Below are 26,864 nucleotides of genomic sequence, written 5' to 3' on the forward strand. Positions count from 1 at the left end.
CTCAATGATCACAAGATCAACTCACGGAATGAGACGTAGCAACATCTCTGGAGCTGAGAGGCAAGACATGCATCAGGAGGGACGGAAGAAACAATTTGACGAGGGTTTCGAAGTAGCAAGGAAAATTGCTATGATTCCATAACAGGACACCTCAGAGGAGGTGACTCATAGAGTTATTTCCTTAAGTAGCAAAAAGAATTACTTTTGATACATAGATCATTGAAACTGTCCATACCAGCCTAAGGAGATTCACAAACGATCATCTGAAAGATTTCGGTAGAATGGCATACTCGGATTGGAAAGGAAACTATGGCTATGGAACAACTCAACAAACTGAAGGCACATTCCAGTTAATACCGAGGATATAACCTAGTGACTGAGTGTGCTCTCAAGAACTTGAGCATTTCCATATTCATCAAGGTCTTACCAGCATCCGTGCCAAGGATCGTGGCAACACAACATACTAACATGATGAATAGCGATGGATGATGCAGATGCAAAGGAAGATGACACTTTCTCAGATTTCACCTTAGCAAGGCCAAGGGGACAAAATCTAGATGATCGACCGAGAGACATTTAGCACTCAGCTTCTAATGTTCTCCTTGATGTGCTAGCGTAACCCATTCATTGAAATGGTTTGGTAACTAGACCATCAAGTAAAAGGTCGGACTTCGAGAGCACAAAAATCCATAAGGAACAACTAGGGAGTAAATCCTACGAAATCCTTATGGGGAGGTGGCCAACTTCCTCAAACAAGATACTACAATAATAGGTCTTTCGGTTGGGGGTGTTGGCCACGACATCCATTTTACCGGGTTACAGAGAGACCAATATTATAGTTCTTGGGAAAGGTTCCAACCATCATATCAGCCTGAGATTCAGATCTGGTTGGTGTCAGAATATTCCAGACTCATCAAGTCTAGAAAAATGAAAGTTTGCAACACAAATCGATGAGATGGCGTTGCGAGATTCTCGGGAAATGAACTACGATAGCAAGCTCCAAAACATGAACTGGTTCTGCTACATACATGTGAACACACTGTCCTAGACAAGCATGACCACGTAGTAGTCTTATAATAAAACACTACCGAGTTCAGGTGGGGAACCATAATCGAGGATATTGAAGTCCTTGCATAAGGCATGCTCTTAAGAAGGAATTTCCTTTCCTTGAACAAATCAATCAGTGGCTTGGTGTGCTAGGGGATACATATGTAATGAAGATGATCAGTCTATCAGACCATAGAATACTTCGCACATGCATGACTGACTTGGGATGATTCCAGAGGAAGCAAGAACAAAGTTTCTCAAATTCACGGCGGCAACTTACATCAAATGCACGTGAATCAAAGGAAGTCACTTCTTTCATCCAAACATATACTTCATGAATGGGGCATGAACAAAATGCTTACACAAGTTTCCAACACTAGCTGATGTACAACACAAATCATGGAGGAGACAAAATGCCGCTGATGGCTCAACAGCAACTCATCGGAATTTCCATATCACTGGACTTCCACTGTTATGTGAACAATGTGATAGTATTGGTCAGACCAAAAGATGTAATGGTGTATGCTTGAGGAATCAACCACGAGTAAGACAACATTACGAATATTGTTGGTTCTGATTTGATTTGAGGATAGCCCACACTCAAATCAAAGTTTTGACATGACAACAGATCAACCAACTAATCACGAGGACCAATCGATGAGAATATCATCTTTTTTCAACACACATACAGAAGGATATCCCTTGGAATGAACTGAGTCGGACAAGCTTTTATCTTCCAACTCTCCAAGTTGTTGTTTAGCTTGACCAACTAGCTCAGGGGTATCCCACACAGATTCTTGGAGAAGGGGTGGTTTACAAGAAACCATCTTGATCACGAACTCAACATAGCGGTCAGGTGACAACCTGGTAATACTTCCGAGAAGATATTCGGAAAATCACAAACCACCGATATGTTACTAAGCTCAAGAACAATCTTGCTTATCAGGGCAAGACGATATGATCAACAGAGCGAGGGATTGATACAATCCTAACTCATTGATCAGAGGGTGCACCGGAAATAAGGACTAGGTAGCGCGATCAACCTTAGGGTGATGATTCAATAACCAACATGCTAAGAAATAGAATATTGTCCATTTACTACCAAGCAACCAGTTGCTAGGAGTATTGATTTCACACATCATGATTCACTTGTCGGCATTCCGGTTACAACAACACGTAACCGAGGAATGAACAATGATGGCAAGAAGTATCACTATGTCAAGAGTTCATAGGGGATAGTGCAATTCTCATGACGATCCTGACGTAAAGAGGGTAATACTTCAGGGTAGAAGGGATCAAAAGCTTGATTGCATTTTGATCTACGGAATACAACTGCTTTGACCCAATCCTGGATATAGATGAGGTACTGGAGTTTGTTTCTCCTAGTCATCCTGGAATAGAATGGCTTGACGGACCACAAGAGTAATAGGCATCGATGAACGAATGCACGCATACTCTTGACTATCAACTGATAGATGAAGGCCAGAATACAACTAAAGAGGGACAACTCAAAGGAACATATGATTTCCTGAGTTGTGGATGCATGGATTAGCATGTCGAACCAGGTTCAACAGGTTTCTTCTGGATAACCCATGCAGAAGGGTAGAACTGGCAGAGCCACAATATAGAATGGAGAACTCATCAAGAGCACTCTGGTTGTGATCTTTCGGTTCAACGAGGAACTTCTGCCATAAACGGTTCATAGTATTTGGGAGAAGGAAATACCACGAACCTCGAGGACTAATGCAAAGGTTACTAATAACCTAAAGGAACGAGCAAACACTATCAACATGAGGTGAGTAGGGTGGATCTCGGGTTCAAAAACCCAGAAGTAGAATACCTACTAACTAAATGGCATCACAGGATGCTTCCGAGAATAATGGCCAGAATCATCACACTGGGAACGCAAAACATGGTTCGATTAATAGGTGGCACTCTAAGACACCTAGGGTCATAATAATAACTCCAACATATATGTCAAGGCAACAGAGTACCTCAACTCACCGATTAATGTGGTTAATCTGGCCCAAAGGGACATCGGAATGGGAGGAAGGGATTTTGCAAATGCTTCAGACTATTTAGAAACCTGGGATGACTCGGACAGCATAACGGCTGTAAATGCTCAAAAGAATTTTAGACATGCTACAAAAATGGTGGCATAACCACTTAGAAGCACAATATCAAGAATCTGAGGCCAGCTATGAATACACGGAAATAGTAGCAACTGAACTGAACCTTGAAACCAACAATCCTACAGGTCTACGGATTAGTAACACGTCATCCTGATAGAAAGAAGAGAAAGCCTAGTTCCTTAACCCCGTAGGAAAGATAGGATGACTCAGATCAGAAGGGCATAAGATATAAGGAGTAAAAAGAGCCTTACGTTCCATCCCACAATCAATTCCCCTACATATAACTAAAGCATTTCTAAACTCAACTTCGACCAGTTTGGCTTGATAATCCTACAGGCAGTCAAGCTCTGATACCAAAGCTGTCAGGACCCCGACTCAATGCCACATCGATCTAGCATGTAACACTTCATATCACTTTGCGGCCTCACGCACGGTATCCCCACGGGTGTCGCCTTACCTTTGCCCGGGACCGTTTGCGCCTTTTGGCACACGTATATGATAGTGTCGCTAGCATCCATATGATAAGGAGCCCGGGCTGACATGGCTAGTCATAAACCCAAAGTGGCACAAACTTACAGGGACAGGCATCCATGACCCAGCATCAAACGTGTCGGTCATCAGTGAGTGAATCCAGGCTGTAGCACTGGGCTAGCAGGACTCCGGTGAACCGGGCTGTAGCGGGCTAACAGGACTCCGGTATTCATCGCGTGACATTTCCCTGAAGGGACAGACACAGGAACGAAGAAGGACACATGCCGGCCAGCCTAAGTGTTCCGGAGCAGTAGCAAGCTACCATGGCTCAGTGGAAGCACTAGGAGACATTTCCCGGTAAGAGAGGCTACTAAGGATAAACAACTAGATAGTCAGATCCCACACATACCAAGCATTTCAATAACATACACACAATATGCTCGATATGTGCAAATACAACATGGCATCACAACATGACTCTACAACTCAAGTATTTTATTCAATAGGCTCCGAGGAGCGAGATATTACAAACATGGGTCTCATGACCCAACATTCAGAGCATACAAGTCAAAGCACATGCGGAAGCTTAACATGTCTGAGTACAGACATCTACAAATGAAAAAGGCTGAGAAGCCTGACTAACTACCAGATCCTGCCGAGGGCACAAGATCGTAGCTGAGGTAACAAGCTAAACGTCGAAGTCCACGCAGAACTACTAGTGAGACGTAAGTCTCTCTGCAAAACATAAAATAGGCAAACGTGAGTACAAATGTACCCACAAGACTTACATCAGAACTAACTACATATGCATCATTATCAACAAAGGGGATGGTGGGGTTTAACTGCAGCAAGCCAGCTTTGACTCGGTGGCTATCCTGAACTACGACTGCAAGTAACTCTTTTGAGGTGGCGCACACGAGTCCATATATTCACCATATCAATACACCACTATGGATCCGCTCCCGTCTCCCTACGAGAACGCCATCCATAGCACTCACGCTTATCTTGCGCATTTTAGAGTATCCACTTTCACTTGTCTATGAACTGTACAGGCAACCCAGAAGTCCTTTACCGCGGACACGGCTATTCGAATAGATCATATTAACCCTGCAGGGGTGTACTTCTTCACACATGCTCTCGCCACTTACCGCCATGTACACCTCGTGTATCTCGGCAACCTTCAAGCGGAAGCCTGGCGAGGGAGTCGGCCACGACCTGACTAACCACACAAGTCTCTCGTCCAGGTTTATCGCCTATTCAGGTTCCATCCGCAAGGAGATCCGGCTGGGGTGTCGCTCACGGCCCCAAACGATGTGAGCAGGGTTCCCAAGCCCACCATCCGGGTGCCACTTTGTACACCGTGCCACTGTGCCTAGTCTGTCCCAAGCCCACCTGTACCGGGTGCCACTTGGTAGACTACTAACACTACCTACAAACACCAGAAACTAGTTGCAACTCCTGGACAGAGATCAGGTTGATTAATAAGTCGAGAGAGCTTGGAGCGCCCGGAGCCCAATGTGTGGTAGTAACTGTTCACGGATCACAACACAGAACTCAGTTCCTGAGGACGACTACAATGAGACAACCCACCATGTACTCCTACATGGCCTCTCACCGCTACCTTTACCAAATTGTGTTCACACACTTAGCTCTCAACAGTAGGACATGTTCACACACCTCTGATTCATCCTAGATGAATCAGACCTGACTCAACTCTAAGCAGTAGTAGGCATGACAAACAAGCATGAATGAGTAGGCACAACGGGGCTCAAACAACTCCTACTCATGCTAGTGGGTTTCATCTATTTACTATGGCAATGACAGGTCATGCAGAGGATAAAGGGGTTTAGCTACCGCAGCACATAACAGTTGAAACGTTGTTGTACTAATGCAGTAAAAGAGAGCAGGAGCGAGAGAGTGGGATTGTATCGGAATGAACAAGGGGGTTTTGCTTGCCTGGCACTTCCGAAGATAGTATAGCTCTTCAGCGGTGTCATCGAACTCATCGTCGGAACCACGTCTACTGAGAGGGAACAATTACCGGCAATAGAGAGGAAACACAATCAATGCAATGCAACAATATGATGCATGATTATGACATGGCAACATGCTGGTGTTTTGAGCTAATGCAACTAGCAACCAAGTTAAATGAAGTTGGTTTGAACCCTAAGTTCAAATCCAACTCCATATGTGAAATTCAAATGCCATTTAATTGATTTGACCTAAACAGTGAACAAAAGTTGTTCTAACATGCATGAAAATGGTACAGATGGATAGATTGGATTTTTTCTGATCATTTTTCATATATAATTTATTTCATTTGGAGTAACGGTTGAATTTCTATGATTTTTAGAAGTTTGTGGTATTTTCTAGAATTTCCTGTATAAAAATAAATCCAGAAAATACTTATTGCGTGAGCATTGCGTTACTATGACATCAGCAGTCAACGAGGCCGGTCCAGGTCAAACTGACCTGTGGGGCCCGCGTGTTAGTGTCTAACTAAACTAACCTAGTTTAATTAGCACTAACCTAGGTCAAACTAATTAAGTATACACCTAAACTAGATTAATTAGCCGGGCGGGGCCCGCATGTCATAGATGCAGGGAAGGTCAAATTCCCAGGTTAACCGGGGCTAAACCACCGGCGGTCAAGGCAGTCAACCTGCCAGCATTTAGCCGCCGGCGAGGCCGAACGCGGCGGAGGCATCGGGAATTGCCCATAGGCGACCATTTGCGCGGAGGAGAGCCTCTACGTGACGAGTAGACTCGTCCGCGTCTAGTGGTGGTGGTGTTTGGGCTCGAGGTGGTCGGAAAAGACGCCGGCGACGACGTTGGCGGTTGCCGGAGCTCGAACGAGCTCGGGGTCGTCGCTAGGAGGCATGGCAGGAGATGTGGAGCGGTGCTGCGGGCTCCTGGGACGCGGCGAGTGTGGTGACGCGCTCTATTTTGAGCTTACATGTCTGTGGCCACGACAGCGACATGGCCGGCGGAGCCGAGCTCTCGGCCGTGATGGCCAACGGGGTTAGGGGCAGCTGGAGCGACATGGCTAGGGGGAGAAGAAAGATGAACTCACGGAGAGTGCAGCGGTGGCCTCAGAGAGCTCGGGGAGGCAGCGAGTCGAGCGCGGGGTCGCCGGCGATCTCGGGGCCCGAAGGTTGAAGAAGAGGTCAAGGAAGCCGCTGTGGGGCGCATCCGGTCGCGTGGATCGTCGGAGATGGCGTAGAGGTTGACCATGGATCTTTCTGCCATGGTGGGGAGGCTAGGCGAGATCGGTGGCCACAGTGGCAGCAAGCGGTGGTGATGGCAACGCTCGGTTGCACGCGAGAGAGAGGGGCAGAGAGGGAAATCGCCACGGGAGAGAGAAGGAGAGGGCCAGGGGGTGCGTGGCGTCCAAAGCGACATCGGGGAGGCGGCGGGAAGCAGGAGGTGGCCGGGGCGCGTGGCCGCGCACGCGGGGCACACGCCCGGCGTCCTTCAGTCCCAAGGAGGAGGACGACTGGCAGCTGGGCTGCACAGCACTGGGCCGTCCAGGAGTTGGGCCGGTTGGTGGTGCCAGGTAGGTAAGGGTCCAGGTGAGTCTCTGCTCTTTCTATTTTTTTGTTTCTGTTTTCTAATTTTGCAGTTTTGTTTTAATTTGGTTTCTTAACCAAATTATTTTTGGAGCTCTCTGGAAATTATTGTGGATGCATTAAGGTTTATCCTAGAGCTCCACAAAATATTCCAGGATCATTGGAGCAATAAAAATATTTATAGAATTTATTTGCTCCAACTCAAATACAATTATGAATTAATTAAAAAGCCATAAATGCATTGGAAAAATGTGCATGACCTCTGGTTAAGGTTTTAACCTTTTTCCAGAAATAATGAACATTTTTGGAGGGCATTTTGGGTCCAATGAAAATATTTGAATTGAACCTAGTTAAAATTATTATCTGCTAGGCTTTGAACATCCCCATTTCAAAATTTCATTTGAATTTAAACATGATGCAACACAAGACTATCAAGACCAGAACAGACCAGAACTAGGGATGTGACACCCCCAGACCGCGAACGGCCAGGTAATGGGTATAGTTTTAAGGGCGGTGGGTGGCATATGGCTCTGATTAGCAAAGAGCTAACAACCGACGCATCTTTGGACTAAGTCCTGAGCATCTGCCCGGGCTGTCGGCCAATAAAATCCTGTACGGAATGCCTTTCCTACAAGGGCCCGAGCTGCTGCGTGGTGTCCGCCTAGTCCGGCATGAATTTCAGCCAGGAGGTTTCGCCCTTGCTCTTCGGAGATACACCTTTGAAGGACTCCGGTTGTGCTTTTCTTATAAAGTTCTCCCTCATGGACCTTGTAGGCTTTAGATCGCCGGACTATGCAGCGGGCCTCATTTTGGTCTTCGGGAAGTTCCTGCCTAAGCAAGTAGGCTAGGAATGGTTCTGTCCACGGGGAGATTACTGCCATTATGTCGTGGGCTGAAGGTGTTATGTCATCGGCTGAATCACGTTGGCGCGGTTTTTTCCGGTTTGTCATTTCCGGACTCCTCTTCCCATAGTACGGATGGCTTGAAGAGCCGTTCCAGGAAGATGTTTGGAGGGACAGCGTCACGTTTTGCGCCGATGCGTGCCAGTACGTCGGCTGCTTGGTTATTATCTCGGGCTACGTGATGGAATTCAAGTCCTTCAAACCGAGCTGACATTTTTAGGACAGCGTTGCGATATGCTGCCATTTTCGGATCCTTGGCGTCAAAGTCTCCATTTATCTGGGATATTGCAAGGTTTGAATCCCGGCGCACCTCTAGGCGTTGAATGCCCATGGAGATTGCCATCCGGAAGCCATGTAAAAGGGCCTCATATTCGGCTGCATTGTTGGAGTCCGTGTACATTATCTGAAGTATGTATTGGACTGTGTCCCCGGTTGGGGACGTCAATACGATGCCAGCCCCCAATCCGGCCAACATTTTAGAGCCGTCGAAATGCATAATCCAATTGGAGTATGCGCCATACTCTTTAGGGAGTTCGGCTTCGGTCCATTCAGCGACAAAGTCAGGCAAAACTTGTGATTTTATAGCTTGCCGAGGTTTGTAAGTTATATCGAATGGTAAGAGCTCAATGGCCCATTTTGCAATCCTGCCCGTCGCGTCGCGGTTGTTTATAATGTCGTTGAGTGGTACTTCGGAGGCCACCGTTATCGAACACTCTTGAAAGTAGTGTCGGAGCTTCCGGGATGCCATGAACACCGCATACGCTATCTTTTGATAGTGCGGGTAACGGGACTTGCAGGGGGTTAACACAGTGGAGACGTAGTACACTGGTTTTTGAAGAGGGAATTTATGCCCTTCTATCTCTCGTTCGACGACGAGCACCGCGCTTACAACTTGATGTGTTGCCGCGATGTATAACAGCATTGGTTCGCCCAGGTTGGGCGCAGCCAGGACCGGATTTGTTGCCAATATGGCCTTTATTTCTTCGAGTCCGGCAGTGGCAGCATCCGTCCACTCGAAGTGTTCGGTGCGCCTAAGGAGGCGATAGAGGGGCAGTGCCTTTTCTCCCAAGCGGGAGATAAAGTGGCTTAAAGCCGCCACGCATCCAGTCAATTTTTGTATCTGTTTGAGGTCTTTTGGAATATCCAGCTGTGACAGAGCTCGGATCTTGGCTGGGTTTGCTTCAATTCCTCTACCGGATACGATGAAGCCCTGCAACTTTCCGGCTGGTACGCCGAAAACGCATTTTTCCGGATTCAGCTTGATGTCATATGCTCTGAGGTTGTCGAATGTGAGCCTCAAGTCGTCTACTAAAGTTTCGACGTGTTTGGTTTTGACGACTACATCGTCTACGTATGCCTCTACTGTTTTGCCAATCTGGGTGGCCAGACATGTTTGAATCATGCGCTAATATGTTGCGCCGGCGTTTTTAAGTCCGAATGGCATCGTGTTGAATCAGAATGGTCCATATGGAGTGATGAATGTCGTTGCGGCTTGTTCTGCTTCCGCCATCTTGATTTGATGATAGCCGGAGTATGCGTCGAGGAAACACAGTGAATCGTGTCCTGCGATAGCGTCGATTATCTGATCGATGCGGGGGAGGGGGAAGGGATCCTTTGGGCAGGCCTTGTTGAGGTCTTTAAAATCGACACATAGGCGCCAGGATTTGTCCTTCTTTGGTACCATTACAAGGTTTGCTAGCCAATCCGGGTGTTTGATATCTCTGATGAATCCGGCTTCCAATAGTTTGGCTAGCTCTTCTCCCATTGCCTGTCTTTTAGGTTCGGAAAATCGTCGAAGAGCCTGTTTGACTGGCTTGAATCCTTTTAGGATGTTTAGGCTGTGTTCTGCCAATCTGCGTGGGATTCCGGGCATATCCGAAGGGTGCCAGGCGAAAATGTCCCAATTTTCCCGAAGGAATTCTCGCAGTGCGGCGTCTACATCAGGGTTCAACTGTGCCCCGATGGAAGCCATCTTTGTCGGGTCCGTTGGATGGACCTGGAATTTTATTATTTCATCTGCTGGTTTAAAGGAGGTGGACTTGGATCTCTTATCAAGTATCATATCGTCCCTATTCACCGTAGAGCGCAGCGCGGTGAGTTCTTCTGCCGCTAGGGCTTCGGATAGTGCCTCCAGGGCTAATGCGGCTGTCTTGTTTTCGGCGCGGAGTGCTATGTCCGGATCACTAACGAGAGTGATTATTCCGCCGGGCCCAGGCATTTTGAGCTTCATGTACCCGTAATGGGGTACGGCTTGAAAAATTGTGAATGCCTCTCGTCCTAATATAGCGTGATATCCGTTGTTGAACGGGGCCACTTGGAACGTGACTTCTTCGGATCTGTAATTGTCCGGCGAGCCGAACACCACATCGAGTGTGATTTTTCCGGTGCAGCGCGCTTCCCGGCTAGGGATTATTCCTCTGAAGGTTGTGCTGCTTCGCTCAATGCGGCTCCAGTCTATTTCCATTTTTTGAAGGGTTTCCTCGTAGATGAGGTTTAGTCCGCTGCCGCCATCCATGAGGACCTTTGTAAGTCGAAAGCCGTCCACTATTGGACTAAGCACCAGTGCGGCTGGTGCTCGGGCTGTTCAGAATTTAGGTTCGTCGCTGGCGTTGAAGGTGATGGCTGTGTCGCTCCATGGATTTGTTGTTGCTACTTGGTAGACTTCGGCGAGGCCGCGGATTGTTCGTTTCCGCATATTATTTGATGCGAAGGTCTCGAAGACTGTTGATACCGTACCGGTATTGTTGGAGTGGTTTTCCGGGGCTAGAAGTTCCTCGCCACTTTTGGCCACCTGCTGTAATATCCAACATGCTCGAAGGCTATGTGTTGGGACGGCGCCCTCTGTACTGTGAATCTTATAGGGTCCGCTAAGCCATCCCTCCAATACGGTTCCGTGCCCTCTATGGGGTTTTTGCTTTTTGGTTTTTGCATCTGGGGCCTGAGTGTAATGCACCCTTTTGTTGCGTACTAGGGTTGTATTCGGGGCCGGATTGTCCCAAAACTGGTTTTCGGTTTTCCGGAAACTCTCCATCGCACAGTACTTTCGTACTATGGACGCCAGGTCGGCGAAGCGTGTGATTTCACGACGGCTGATGGCGTTCAATATTCCCTTGTCCGTGCAATTATTGCAAAAAATTGAGATTGCGTTTTCCTCTCGGTAGTCCTTTATCATGTCCATAACCAGGAGGAATCTGGCCCAGTAGTGATGTACTGTTTCAGCGAGCTCTTGCCGTATTAGAGATAGATCGCATATGTCTAGGCGGGTGGGTGGAATGAAGTCCGGAACCCTACCCATCTCAAGGCTTGAACGCCGTAAAGTTTCCAAATTTGGAAGCTCGGATTGTTGGACGTTGTCCAACGAGTCCTGTCCGATGCCTGACTTTAAGTTCAGTGCTTGACCGAAGTCCGTCTCTCCGCGGGAATCCGGCATGGAGGGTTCGGGAGCCCAGACATGACTAGTTTTCAATACAGGAGAAGAGTCGCCGCATTGTTCCTCTACCACTACGACGTGGTGGGTGACCTGGGGAGAGTTAATCTCTCTCAGATTGGTTTTAAGCCCAATCTGATTGTTGTCCGTAGCGACTCCCAGGGCGGCGATGCGATCCAAGAGCTCGTTGACAGACGAAAGCTCTATCGGATCCAGCCGCTCGGCAAATTCCTAGCTGACGTGCAGATTGCTTTTGACGACTTGAGAAGTCATTGTCGAAGCGGTGGCCGGACAGGCAGTCATAAGAAAACCACCTAGCCGGATAGTTTGGCCGGCGGCCAAGGCCCCTTTGGCAAAAATACCGTCTTTGAAGACGGGTGGAGGCATCCTTCCTATCGGCGACGGCACGGAGGAACTCTCAATGAAAGCACCAATGTCTGTGTCAAAACCGGCGGATCTCGGGTAGGGGGTCCCGAACTGTGCGTCTAGGCGGATGGTAACAGGAGACAAGGGACACGATGTTTTACCCAGGTTCAGACCCTCTTGATGGAGGTAAAACCCTACGTCCTGCTTGATTAATATTGATGATGTGTATTACAAGAGTGGATCTACCACGAGATCAAGGAGGCTAAACACTAGAAGCTAGCCTATGGTATGATTGTTGTAATGGATGTTGTGTCCTACGGACTAAAGCCCTCCGGTTTATATAGACACCGGAGAGGGCTAGGGTTACACAGAGTCGGTTACAATGGTAGGAGATCTACATATCCGTATCGCCAAGCTTGCCTTCCACGCCAAGGAAAGTCCCATCTGGACACGGGACGGAGTCTTCAATCTTGTATCTTCGTAGTCTTGGAGTCCGGCGGACGATGATAGTCCGGCTGTCCGGACACCCCCTAGTCCAGGACTCCCTCAACTAGTAAGGCACACATCAATAATCTGTATATCAAATATACCCTTGTTCACTTTGCCATCCTTCTTATCCACCAAATATTCAGGGCATTTCCGCTTCCAGTGACCATTTCCTTTGCAGTGTAAACACTCAGTTTCAGTCCATGGTCCAGCTTTGGGCTTCTTCGCAGGAGTGACAACTTGCTTGTCTTTCCACTTGAAGTTCCCTTTCTTTCCCTTTGCCCTTCTCTTGAAACTAGTGTTCTTGTCAATCATCAACACTTGATGCTCTTTCTTGATTTCTACCTTCGTCGATTTCAACATCACGAAGAGCTCGGGAATCGTTTTCTTCATCCCTTGCATACTATAGTTCATCACGAAGTTCTAGTAAATTAGTGATGGTGACTAGAGAATTCTGTCAATCACTATCTTATCTGGAAGATTAACTCCCACTTGATTCAAGCGATTGAAGTACCCAGACAGTCTGAGCACATGCTCACTAGTTGAGCGATTCTCCTCCATCTTTTAGCTATAGAACTTGTTGGAGACTTCATATCTCTCAACTTGGGTATTTGCTGGAATATTAACTTCAACTCCTGGAACATCTCATATGGTCCATGACGTTCAAAACGTCTTTGAAGTCCCGATTCTAAGCCGTTAAGCATGGTGCACTAAACTATCAAGTAGTCATCATTTTGAGCTAGCCAGACGTTCATAACTTCTGCATTTGCTCCTGCAATAGGTCTGTCACCTAGCGGTGCATTAAGGACATAATTCTTCTGTGCAGCAATGAGGATAAACCTCAGATCACGGATCGAATCCGCATCAATGCTACTAACATTTTCAACACAATTTTCTCTAGGAACATATCAAAATAAACATATGAAAGCAACAACGCAAGCTATAGATATACAACATAATTTGCAAAATACTACCAGGACTAAGTTCATGATAAATTTAAGTTCAATTAATCATATTACTTAAGAACTCCCACTTAGATAGACATCTCTCTAGTCATCTAAGTGATCACGTGATCCAAATCAACTAAACCATAACCGATCATCACGTGAGATGGAGTAGTTTTCAATGGTGAACATCACTATGTTGATCATATCTACTATATGATTCATGCTCGACCTTTTGGTCTCCGTGTACCGAGGCCATATCTGCATATGCTAGGCTCGTCAAGTTTAACCTGAGTATTCTGCGTGTGCAAAACTGGCTTGCACCCGTTGTAGATGGACGTAGAGCTTATCACACCCGATCATCATGTGGTGTCTGGGCACGACGAACTTTGGCAACGGTGCATACTCAGGGAGAACACTTCTTGATAATTTTAGTGAGAGATCATCTTAAAATGCTACCGTCAAACAAAACAGAATAAGATGTATAACAGATAAACATCATATGCAATCAAAATATGTGACATGATATGGTCATGATCATCTTGCGCCTTTGATCTCCATCTCCAAAGTACTGTCATGATCTCTGTCGTCACTGGCACGACACCATGATCTTCATCATCTTGATCTATATCAATGTGTCATCACATGGTCGTCTCATCAACTATTGCTCTTGCAACTATTGCTATCGCATAGCGATAATGTAAAGCAAATATTTGGCACTTGCATCTTTATGCAACAAAGAGACAACCATAGGGCTTCTGCCAGTTGCCGATAATTTCAACAAAACATGATCATCTCATACAACAACTTATATCTCATCACGTATTGACCATATCACATCACAACATGCCCTGCAAAAACAAGTTAGACGTCCTCTACTTTGTTGTTGCAAGTTTTACGTGGCTGCTACGGGCTTAGCAAGAACCATTCTTACCTACGCATCAAAAACTCAACGATAGTTTGTCAAGTTGGTGTTGTTTTAACCTTCACAAGGACCGGGCGTAGCCACACTCGGTTCAACTAAAGTTGGAGAAACTGACACCCGCTAGTCACCTGTGTGCAAAGCACGGCGGTAAAACCAGTCTCGCGTAAGCTGTGACACCCGGATAATCAGGCTACAGTAATCCCACATTAACGATGCCACGTCACCCCGGTTACTGTTGCTAATCTCTCGTTAGTTCAAAACCGGTTCAAACGTCAAATTCAAAATAGGCCAAACGGTAAAAGTTTTCAAACATTAAAACTAAAATGTTTGAGTTGTGCCAAATAATACATAGGTATTTATGGTGGAGAAATCACACTTTTATAAAATGTTAGAATACTCTAAAATGATTTAAACAGTAGCAAAAACAATTATTTAAACGGTTTGAAAATATTAAAACAAATGAAAACTAATTTATTCAAAGTTCCCAATTTAATGTGGTTGTGGTATAACTAGAACTACCAATTTAGGATCTATTGCAGTAATTAATAAAACTAAATAAACTTAAGAGATAAGTGAAAACAGAAAAGAATAAAAAGAAAAGAGCAACAGACCCCCCCCCCCCGCTGGGCCTCGTGGCCCAGCTGGCCTGTACCGCCCGAACGGGCCGGCCCACTCCGGTCCACCTCCCTTACTAACTCCCCACCCCGTAACCCTAACCCCCCCCCACTCGCCCCACTCCCTCCCCCGATTCCCCTGGATCGGGATCGATCCCCTCTCCCCTCGTCTCCCTCCTAGTGCCGCCTCCCCCCACCGCACACACGCGACGCCCACAGGGGGGCTCACCCCTTGCGTGACCTGCACGGTCGCCGGCCCCGTCCCGTGTGGATCTGGATCAGGGGCAACTACGCCCCGACCCCGTCGACCAACCCCGCCGCCTCGACACCACCCGCTGCCCAATGCCGTTCGTCGCCACCCGGAGCACGACCTCGCCGGCGCCTCCTCCCCGCCGGCCTGCCTCCTCGCCTCCTCATCTCTCTCCTCGACGGAGCACCATCCCCGTCCGCCTCCTCGCCTCAACGCCACGGTGCCGACGCCGTCACCGGTGCTGCCTCGCCGGACGACCCCGACCTCGTCGCCGCCGTCCGTCTACCTCAGGCCCTCCTCGAGCACGCGATTGCACAACGACAGGCTCAATGTGAGCCTCTTCCTGTCCCCTCTCATGCCTTGGTCGCGCTCGCCGCGACCCACGTCCACCTGCGCCCGCGCCAACGCCGCTCGCCTCGCCCTGCTGCTTCTGCGCCCCCCCCCCCAGCGATGCATCCTCAGCCCCGACGCGTGGTCCCGCCGCCCGGGTCCGACGCCCGTCCGCTACCGCTCCCCGCTGTCTTCGCGCCTAACAGAGCCCCTCTCCCGCCACTGCCGCTGCCGGGCGCAGCTCCGGCCGTCCTTACCGCGGCCGCGCCCGGGCCTGCCTCGCCCGTTAGCCCACGCCCGCAACCGGCCTGAGCCACTGATGAACGGGACCCGCACCCTTGTTAAAACGAAAATTAGAAATAAAAATAAAAGATTATAATATATGTATATATATAACCATTAATTAAATAAGTTTAGAATTAATTAAGTTTGCTTAATTAACTTAACACTAAATAACTTGCTAATTAGCTAGCTAAAACTGTTAATTAGTAAATCAGAGAATGAGAGGGGGCCCCACCCCTGTTGACCAGTCAAACGTTGACTGGTCATCTGGGACCCCCTGGACCCACTGTTAGCTCCTTAGTGTATATTTCTGTGCACTATGCTGGGTGCACTTAGCTTTTTATCCATTTATTTTCGAATTAAATAAAATGCAGAAATTGTTTAAATATTTGGAAAATCATATAAATTAATTCGTAACTCGGATGAAAATACTTTGTACATGAAAGTTGCTCAGATCGACAAGACGAATCCGGATACGTAGCCTGTTCGTCCGCCGCACACCCCTAGCATACCGAACCTGCAACATTTCACCTCCAGTTCATCTGTCCGAAAAAGCGAAACACCGAGGATACTTTCCCGGATGTTTCCCCCTTCACTGGTACCACCTCCTACCATGTTAGGTCACCTCTAGCACCGCGTATTGCCATGCTACGCTTTGTGATACTTTGATTGCTCTATTATTTATTGTGTCCCCCCCCCCCCGTTACTTCTTTCCAGTAGACCCCGAGGCTGCCGACGACCCCCAGTTCGACTACGGTGTTGACGGACCCCCCTTGCCAGAGCAACCAGGCAAGCCCCCCCCCTTGATCACCAGATATCGCCTATTCTTCTCTATACTGCTTGCATTAGAGTAGTGTAGCATGTTACTGTTTGGTTACTCCTATTCTGTTGCATAGCCTGTCATTGTTGCTACAGTCATTAATACCTTACCTGCAATCCTAAATGCTTAGTATAGGATGCTAGTTTATGATCATTGGCCCTACATTCTTGTCAGTCTGCCTTGCTATACTATTGGGTCGTGATCACTCGGGAGGTGATCACGGGTATATACTATACATATATACATACTACAGATGGTGACTAAAGTCGGGTCCGCTCGAAGAGTACCCGCGAGTGATTCACGGATTGGGGGCTGAAAGGACCTTTGTCCCGACGGCCCTCTGTGTGGGTCTTTGTGGCGGAGCGACAGGGAAGGTTGAGACCACCTAGGCGAGAGGTGGGCCTGGCCCTGATCGGCGTCCGCGGTTGCTTCATAATAACACGCTTAACGAGATCTTGGTATTTGATCTGAGTCTGGCCATTTGGCCTATACGCACTAACCATCTACGCGGGAGTAGTTATGGGTATCCCGACGTCGTGGTATCAGCCGAAGCCTTCTTGACGTCAGCGACTGAGTGGCGCGCGCCGGATTGGAACGTAAGCCTGCACTTGTATTAAGGGGGCTAGTTCTGCTTTCGGCCGCGTACGCAACGTGCAGGTGTGCAAAGGGCGATGGGCCCAGACCCTTGCGCCATCGGAGTTAGACCGGCGTGCTGACCTCTCTGTTGTGCCTAGGTGGGGCTGCGACGTGTTGATCTTCCGAGGCCGGGCATGACCCAGGAAAGTGTGTCCGGCCAAATGGGATCAAGCGTGTTGGGTTATGTGGTGCACCCCTGCAGGGAAGTTTATCTATTCGAATAGCCGTGTCCCTCGGTAAAAGGACGACCCGGAGTTGTACCTTGACCTTATGACAGCTAGAACCGGATACTTAATAAAACACACCCTTCCAAGTGCCAGATACAACCCGGTGATCGCTCTCTAACAGGGCGACGAGGAGAGGATCGCCGGGTAGGATTATGCTATGCGATGCTACTGGAGATGCTACTTGGAGATGCTACTTGAAGGACTTCAATCTACTCTCTTCTACATGCTGCAAGACGGAGGCTGCCAGAAGCGTAGTCTTCGATAGGACTAGCTATCCCCCTCTTATTCTGGCATTCTGCAGTTCAGTCCACTGATATGGCCTCCTTACACATATACCCATGCATATGTAGTGTAGTTCCTTGCTTGCGAGTACTTTGGATGAGTACTCACGGTTGCTTTCTCCCCCCTTTTTCCCCCTTTCCTTTCTTTCTGGTTGTCACAACCAGATGCTGGAGCCCAGGAGCCAGACGCCACCGTCGACGACGACTACTACACTGGAGGTGCCTACTACTACGTGCAGGCTGCTGACGACGACCAGGAGTAGTTTAGGAGGATCCCAGGCAGGAGGCCTGCGCCTCTTTCGATCTGTATCCCAGTTTGTGCTAGCCATCTTATGGCAACTTGTTTAACTTATGTCTGTACTCAGATATTGTTGCTTCCGCTGACTCGTCTATGATCGAGCACTTGTATTCGAGCCCTCGAGGCCCCTGGCTTGTATTATGATGCTTGTATGACTTATTTATGTTTTAGAGTTGTGTTGTGATATCTTCCCGTGAGTCCCTGATCTTGATCGTACATATTTGCGTGCATGATTAGTGTACGATTGAAACGGGGGCGTCACAAGTTGGTATCAGAGCCGGCTGCCTGTAGGAATCCCCCTTCCATACTCCTTGGCCAAAGTCGAGTCTAGTCATTGCAAAAAAATTTACTAACATGGTTGTGCGGCCCATGGGCCCACGTCGCCATTGGGTGGTATTAAGATCTTTTACTCCTCGATCTTTACTCTAGGACTCTGAGCTCTCTTCTATTCGGGTTAAATGATTTTGCTAAAAAGAAAACTAACTTTAGGTTCTCACAAGTACTTCTCCCGGAGAGCCCCTTGTTACCGATGACCGCCTGCTACACCAGAAGATTCCGAAGATACTCTACGATGTGCTCTCGAGACTATGTGCCATCGCTTTTGCAATTCACTTCCTTCGATAAATCCCTCTAGATAACTACTTACACCTATCATTCATATTGTCATCCCCAGTTGCTCTTGTTATTACAAGATGTCTTGAAATACTCCTCGATATTCTGAGGATTCCTTACGCTTACTGCCCTGCAGTTTCTTGCTGCATGAATACCCCTACGGATAATTACATGCGCTTGCCGAGTATCCGTTCGTCCAAAGTTGTTCATGTGTTTCACAAAAATACATTCAAATACTACCCGATCTTCCGAAAATCCTGAGCAGCCTATTTCTCTTGAAATTCTTGCTTGCTTGCATTATGGTTAATCCCATAAGTCTCATAGTCTTATTGACCTTCCTTGTCATTATCATTTTGAGTCTGTTGACTCAATATGTTTGCGAATACACGCAATCATCATTGATCCTTATAAATTACCTTTCCGGCTGAGCTGCCATTCTTTTAACTGGAATTAGTTCTCGACCAATCCAATTGTCGTTGATTGCACCCTAAGGCTATTCAACTTATCCATCCCTAATCAGAGCATTGCTTCTGATCCCTTGATTGGGAAATCATAATTCCTTTGCATTTGACAATTGAGTTAGTCAGTTGTTTCTATAATCTGATATCCTTGTATTCTTCTACCTCTAGTTGAGTACCGATGCTCATGTCAGATCCCTTGTGGACCACCAGATCCTTTGTTGGATTATTATTCGGCAATGTCCTTCATATTTAATCGCCTTGTGAATTCTTCCCTGATACATAATGCCATTAGTAAATCCTATTCATTGATTTTTGCCAACCTTGCTTTGCTTTCGAGCTGGTGATATTTATTCTTGAAGCTTGTGGTATATGTTTCCACGATGCCCCGATGGGTTGAACCTATACCTTCCTTAATATGTGTGGACTCGAAAGTTTCACGAGTCATATTCTACTGGTATTTTTGCCAGATAAAATTTCAACACTACAACTTCATCAAACGCGAGAAGTAAATGAAAGGTTATGCAGTGGAGAAGTGGGAGTCGACCTTGAACTTTGTGTTCATACCCATGGACACGATGTAGATCTTCTCATCGAAGCTTCTTTTAAAATTAATTATTCCCTTGGTATAAGTTCACCTTATATCTGGGATCTGGCCTTTTTCAATCATGGTTCCGACCATGATCTCCTTTAAATGCCATTTCCTGTGCAAGTTTAAGCACTTGTCTTCTATAGAGCAATCCCCCAGTCCAACCTCTACTTTGATCCGTCGTCGAGTATTACCCCCTGGTATCTCGAGGTTATCACGGAACACCATAACTTCTTATGAGTTCTTCATCAAGTACTACATTCTCACCGATTCCAATGTTTCCTAGGTTCTGAGTGGTTAGTCACTCAAATACATCGATAACTGAATCATGTCCTTTCTATGATTCAACCATTCTTAGCAATCTTCCTTGCTTACAAGTTTCTACCCGATCACTTCATCCCAAGCCTGATCGGCTATATCATTATCGTGCTAAATTTAACTGTGCTACCTGGTCCTTCTTCCTGAAGCACAAATTGTCGACGATGAGCTAAGCTTATGTCGATTTTCCTCGTCATATCATTTTGCCTTGAACAGCAAGCTTGATTCCAAGTTTGTCTCGTACCCTTGGTTCCAATAACCTTTCGCTTCACCATTCATTTGACTTGATGTCATCGCCGATCGATTACATCTTGAAATCTCTCGACAAAGTGTGTCGTGATCATCATCAACCTTATGAGCTCTTCCAGGATATCAATTGAGTTCATGATGAGAAATACTATCCTTGCCCTCGATGATCTGCGTTATCATCGACCACTTTATTGCCTTCCCACCAACACAAGCTTGTTCGTGTTTGATGTTATACCTTGAGTTCCTTGCTATCTAGCAATTGTTCTCCCTTACCTTGGAACATTAACATCTTTTATGTCAAGAATGTCGTGAGAATTTCACCATGTCTTGAGAGTTCTTGGTATTGTGATAACTTCTCACCCTCACCATTCTTTCTTGGTCCTCGTGTTGATTCCAACTGGGGTACCCACAAGTGAACGGTGTTCTTTGGATTCTGCCCTTCTAGCAACCCTCTTGCTTTGAATTTAATGGTTGACCGTTCATCCTTAGCCTATTGATTATTGAATCACCATTCCGACATTGCTCGTGCAACCCAGCCCATATTCGGGTGCACCTTTCAAGCAATGTTTAATTGTGTATGTTTTCCTCGAGCATACATCATTATACCATTTGATCTGACAAATGTTATCTCATTGTTCACATAATTGTGGAAATCCATCTTTTGTTAAATCTCGATGAATTGTCAATGATTCCATCGGAGCCCAATGCTAAATGTTTCTTACTCAATTATCCAGACACTGTTGTATGGGTAATGTCATGAAGTTTCTCTCCCCTTACCTAAAGGGTTTTCTACTTTATATCATGTCATGGATATCATGCTCTGCTCGTCCTTCCGAAGGATTATACCTTTGAAATATGTGTTTAAACACATTTTCCTTTCCATTGTTCTGTTTAATCCAATAATCATATTTTTCTTTCCATTTGTTGGGTTAATGTTTCTTGTGATCTATATGATCTAAGCAGTAATATTCTCCTGCTTAGGTAGACACCTCGGTTTACAACTCTTTCAGTGTGACCCTGTTACTATTGCTGACGACATCCTGGTAACCCCCGATGGATGAGAACTTTGCCTATTGGTCCGCCTCGTTCAACGAGAAGGAAAATGGTTCTCTTCGTCCTTCGCCCTTGGTACCAACGTTGTTGCCAACATAACTGACATGCTATCCTCTACCATGCCTTGCTACCATGACCGTACAATATGTCAGCGTCCTTCCTACTTTTGAACCACATGGTGGGCCCATAACCCACAGTTCCATAGGATCGAAACCTGAATCTCCTGCACCCCCCTATTCCCAAGGTTGTTCCTCACACTTGGCCTCGTATGTGATTCACGAGCCACCTTCCGATGAGATCATCAATTCTGGCATCAGAAACAATAATTATTCCGTTGCTTGAAACCCCTTTCACCTTTTGACTAGGCATTGAGCGATTGCCTGGCTGCTTGAAACTTCTTGTTGGACCTTCCAACTTTACTCTTGATGTGTCCTATTTGTTCAACTCAAGAGGTACTCATATGCTCATTCATGGGTTAATCCCAGGTTATTACCTTTATAGCATTCTGTCGTTTCCGATCTACCCCGTTACCTATTCGTAAATACGATGAAGATCCCGAAGAAAGGATGCCGACTTCACCATGATGACTTGAAGCAGAGAAATGGAGACATCAACGAAAGGGATCAACCTCTTCGAAAGGGCAGCCAAGATCGAGAAGACTCGTTAGGTTTTCGCTGCCAGCACTCCCCCCCCCCCCCTTACTCCACCGCTTAAATCTCGGGACGAGATTTCTTGTAGTGGAGGAGAATTGTGACACCCGGATAATCAGGCTACAGTAATCCCACGTTAACGATGCCACGTCACCCCGGTTACTGTTGCTAATCTCTCGTTAGTTCAAAACCGGTTCAAACGTCAAATTCAAAATAGGCCAAACGGTAAAAGTTTTCAAACATTAAAACTAAAATGTTTAAGTTGTGCCAAATAATACATAGGTATTTATGGTGGAGAAATCACACTTTTATAAAATGTTAGAATACTCTAAAATGATTTAAACAGTAGCAAAAACAATTATTTAAACGGTTTGAAAATATTAAAACAAATGAAAACTAATTTATTCAAAGTTCCCAATTTAATGTGGTTGTGGTATAACTAGAACTACGAATTTAGGATCTATTGCAGTAATTAATAAAACTAAATAAACTTAAGAGATAAGTGAAAACAGAAAAGAATAAAAAGAAAAGAGCAACAGACCCCCACCCCCGCCGGGCCTCGTGGCCCAGCTGGCCTGTACCGCCCGAACGGGCCGGCCCACTCCGGTCCACCTCCCTTACTAACTCCCCACCCCGTAACCCTAACCCCCCCCACTCGCCCCACTCCCTCCCCCGATTCCCCTGGATCGGGATCGATCCCCTCTCCCCTCGTCTCCCTCCTAGCGCCGCCTCCCCCCACCGCACACACGCGGCGCCCACAGGTGGGCTCACCCCTCGCGTGACCTGCACGGTCGCCGGCCCCGTCCCGTGCGGATCTGGATCGGGGGCAACTATGCCCCGACCCCGTCGACCAACCCCGCCGCCTCGACACCACCCGCTGCCCAACGTCGTTCGTCGCCACCCAGAGCACGACCTCGCCGGCGCCTCCTCCCCGCCGGCCTGCCTCCTCATCTCTCTCCTCGATGGAGCGCCATCCCCGTCCGCCTCCTCGCCTCAACGCCGCGGTGCCGACGCCATCGCCGGTGCTGCCTCGCCGGACGACCCCGACCTCATTGCCGCCGTCCGTCTACCTCAGGCCCTCCTCGAGCACGCGATTGCACAACGACAGGCTCAATGTGAGCCTCTTCCTGTCCCCTCTCATGCCTTGGTCGCGCTCGCCGCGACCCACGCCAACGCCGCTCGCCTCGCCCTGCTGCTTCTGCGCCCCCCCCAGCGATGCATCCTTAGCCCCGACGCGCGGTCCCGCCGCCCGGGTCCGACGCCCGTCCGCTACCGCTCCCCGCTGTCTTCGCGCCTGACAGAGCCCCTCTCCCGCCACTGCCGTTGCCGGCCGCAGCTCCGGCCGTCCTTACCGTGGCCGCGTCCGGGCCTGCCTCGCCCGTTAGCCCACGCCCGCAACCGGCCTGAGCCACTGATGAACGGGACCCACACCCTTGTTAAAACGAAAATTAGAAATAAAAATAAAAGATTATAATATATGTATATATATAACCATTAATTAAATAAGTTTAGAATTAATTAAGTTTGCTCAATTAACTTAACACTAAATAACTTGCTAATTAGCTAGCTAAAACTGTTAATTAGTAAATCAGAGAATGACAGGGGGGCCCACCCCTGTTGACCAGTCAAACGTTGACTGGTCATCTGGGACCCCCTGGACCCACTGTTAGCCCCTTAGTGTATATTTCTGTGCACTATGCTGGGTGCACTTAGCTTTTTATCCATTTATTTTCGAATTAAATAAAATGCAGAAATTGTTTAAATATTTGGAAAATCATATAAATTAATTCGTAACTCGGATGAAAATACTTTGTACATGAAAGTTGCTCAGATCGACGAGACGAATCCGGATACGTAGCCCGTTCGTCCGCCACACACCCCTAGCATACCGAACCTGCAACATTTCACCTCCGGTTCATCTGTCCGAAAAAGCGAAACACCGGGGATACTTTCTCGGATGTTTCCCCCTTCACCGGTACCACCTCCTACCATGTTAGGTCACCTCTAGCACCGCGTATTGCCATGCTACGCTTTGTGATACTTTGATTGCTCTGTTATTTATTGTGTTCCCCCTCCGTTACTTCTTTCCGGTAGACCCCGAGGCTGCCGACGACCCCCAGTTCGACTACGGTGTTGACGGACCCCCCTTGCCAGAGCAACCAGGCAAGCCCCCCCCCTTGATCACCAGATATCGCCTATTCTTCTCTATACTACTTGCATTAGAGTAGTGTAGCATGTTACTGTTTGGTTACTCCTATTCTTTTGCATAGCCTGTCATTGTTGCTACAGTCATTGATACCTTACCTGCAATCCTAAATGCTTAGTATAGAATGCTAGTTTATGATCATTGGCCCTACATTCTTGTCAGTCTGCCTTGCTATACTATTGGGCCGTGATCACTCGGGAGGTGATCACAGGTATATACTATACATATATACATACTACAGATGGTGACTAAAGTCGGGTCCGCTCGAAGAGTACCCGTGAGTGATTCACGGATTGGGGGCTGAAAGGACCTTTGTCCCGACGGCCCTCTGTGTGGATCTTTGTGGCGGAGCGACAGGGCAGGTTGAGACCACCTAGGCGAGAGGTGGGCCTGGCCCTGATCGGCGTCCGCGGTTGCTTCATAATAACACGCTTAACGAGATCTTGGTATTTGATCTGAGTCTGGCCATTTGGCCTATACGCACTAACCATCTACGCGGGAGTAGTTATGGGTATCCCGACGTCGTGGTATCAGCCGAAGCCTTCTTGATGTCAGCGACTGAGTGGCGCGCGCCGGATTGGAACGTAAGCCTGCACTTGTATTAAGGGGGCTAGTTCTGCTTTCGGCCGCGTACGCAACGTGCAGGTGTGCAAAGGGCGATGGGCCCAGACCCCTGCGCCATAGGAGTTAGACCGGCATGCTGACCTCTCTGTTGTGCCTAGGTGGGGCTGCGACGTGTTGATCTTCCGAGGCCGGGCATGACCCAGGAAAGTGTGTCCGGCCAAATGGGATCAAGCGTGTTGGGTTATGTGGTGCACCCCTGCAGGGAAGTTTATCTATTCGAATAGCCATGTCCCTCGGTAAAAGGACGACCCGGAGTTGTACCTTGACCTTATGACAACTAGAACCGGATACTTAATAAAACACACCCTTCCAAGTGCCAGATACAACCGAGTGATCGCTCTCTAACAGGGCGACAAGGAGAGGATCGCCGGGTAGGATTATGCTATGCGATGCTACTGGAGATGCTACTTGGAGATGCTACTTGGAGATGCTACTTGGAGGACTTCAATCTACTCTCTTCTACATGCTGCAAGACACAAAGTATGACATGCTGGTAAGCAGTATGACTTGTATCGCCAACAACTCACTTGTGTTCTACTCGTGCATATAACATTAACGCATAAAACCTGGCTCTGATACCACTATTGGGGAAGGTAGTAATTTCAAAAAATTTCCTACGCACACGCAAGATCATGGTGATGGCATAGCAACGAGAGGGGAGACTTTAGTCTACGTACCCTCGTAGACCATTAAGCGGAAGCGTTATGATAACGCGGTTGATGTAGTCGTACGTCTTCACGAATCGACCGATCCAAGCACCGAACATACGGCACCTCCGTGTTCAGCACACGTCCAGCTCGATGACGTCCCCCGGACTCCAATCCAGCGAAGCGTCGAGGATGAGTTCCGTCAGCACGACGGCATGGTGACGATGATGATGTTCTACCGGTGCAGGGCTTCGCCTAAACTCCACGACGATATAACCGAGGTGGAATATGGTGGAGGGGGCACCACACACGGCTAAGGAACGATCCGTAGATCAACTTCTGTGTCTATGGGGTGCCCCCTACCACCGTATATAAAGGAGTGGAGGAGGGGAGGGCCGGCCCTCTTCTATGGCGCGCCCTAGGGGAGTCCTACTCCCACCGGGAGTAGGATTCCCCCTTTCCTAGTCTAACTAGGAGTCCTTCCAAGTAGTAGGAGTAGGAGACAAGGAAGGGGAAGACAGAAGGGAAGGAAGGAGGGGGTGCGGCCCCTCCCCCTTGTCCAATTCAGACTAGGCCATGGGGGGGCGCGGCCTGCCCTAGGCAGCCCCTCTCTCTTAACCGTATGGCCCAATAAGGCCCAATACTTCTCCCCGGCGAATTCTCGTAACTCTCCGGTACTCCGATAAATACCCGAATCACTCGGAACCTTTCCGAACTCATATATCCATCTTTACGTCTCGACCATTTCGAGACTCCTCGTCATGTACCCGATCTCATCCGGGACTCCGAACTCCTTCGGTACATCAAAACTCATAAACTCATAATATAACTATCATCGAAACCTTAAGCGTGCGGACCCTACGGGTTCGAGAACTATGTAGACATGACCTAGAACTATTCTTGGTCAATAACCAATAGCGGAACCTGGATGCCCATATTGGCTCCTACATATTCTACGAAGATCTTTATCGGTCAAACCGCATAACAACATACGTTGTTCCCTTTGTCATCGGTATGTTACTTGCCCAAGATTTGATCGTCGGTATCCAATACCTAGTTCAATCTCGTTACCGGCAAGTCTCTTTACTCGTTACGTAATGCATGATTCCGTAACTAACTCATTAGCTACATTGCTTGCAAGGCTTATAGTAATGTGCATTACCGAGAGGGCCCAGAGATACCTCTCCGACAATCGGAGTGACAAAACCTAATCTCGAAATACGCCAACCCAACATGTACCTTTGGAGACACCTGTAGTACTCCTTTATAATCACCCAGTTACGTTGTGACGTTTGGTAGCACCCAAAGTGTTCCTCCGGTAAACGGGAGTTGCATAATCTCATAGTTACAGGAACATGTATAAGTCATGAAGAAAGCAATAGCAACATACTAAACGATCAAGTGCTAAGCTAACGGAATGGGTCAAGTCAGTCACATCATTCTCTTAATGAT

Source organism: Triticum aestivum, chromosome 3B (genome assembly GCF_018294505.1).
Source record: "Triticum aestivum cultivar Chinese Spring chromosome 3B, IWGSC CS RefSeq v2.1, whole genome shotgun sequence".
In the NCBI taxonomy this organism is placed as follows: Eukaryota; Viridiplantae; Streptophyta; class Magnoliopsida; order Poales; family Poaceae; genus Triticum; species Triticum aestivum.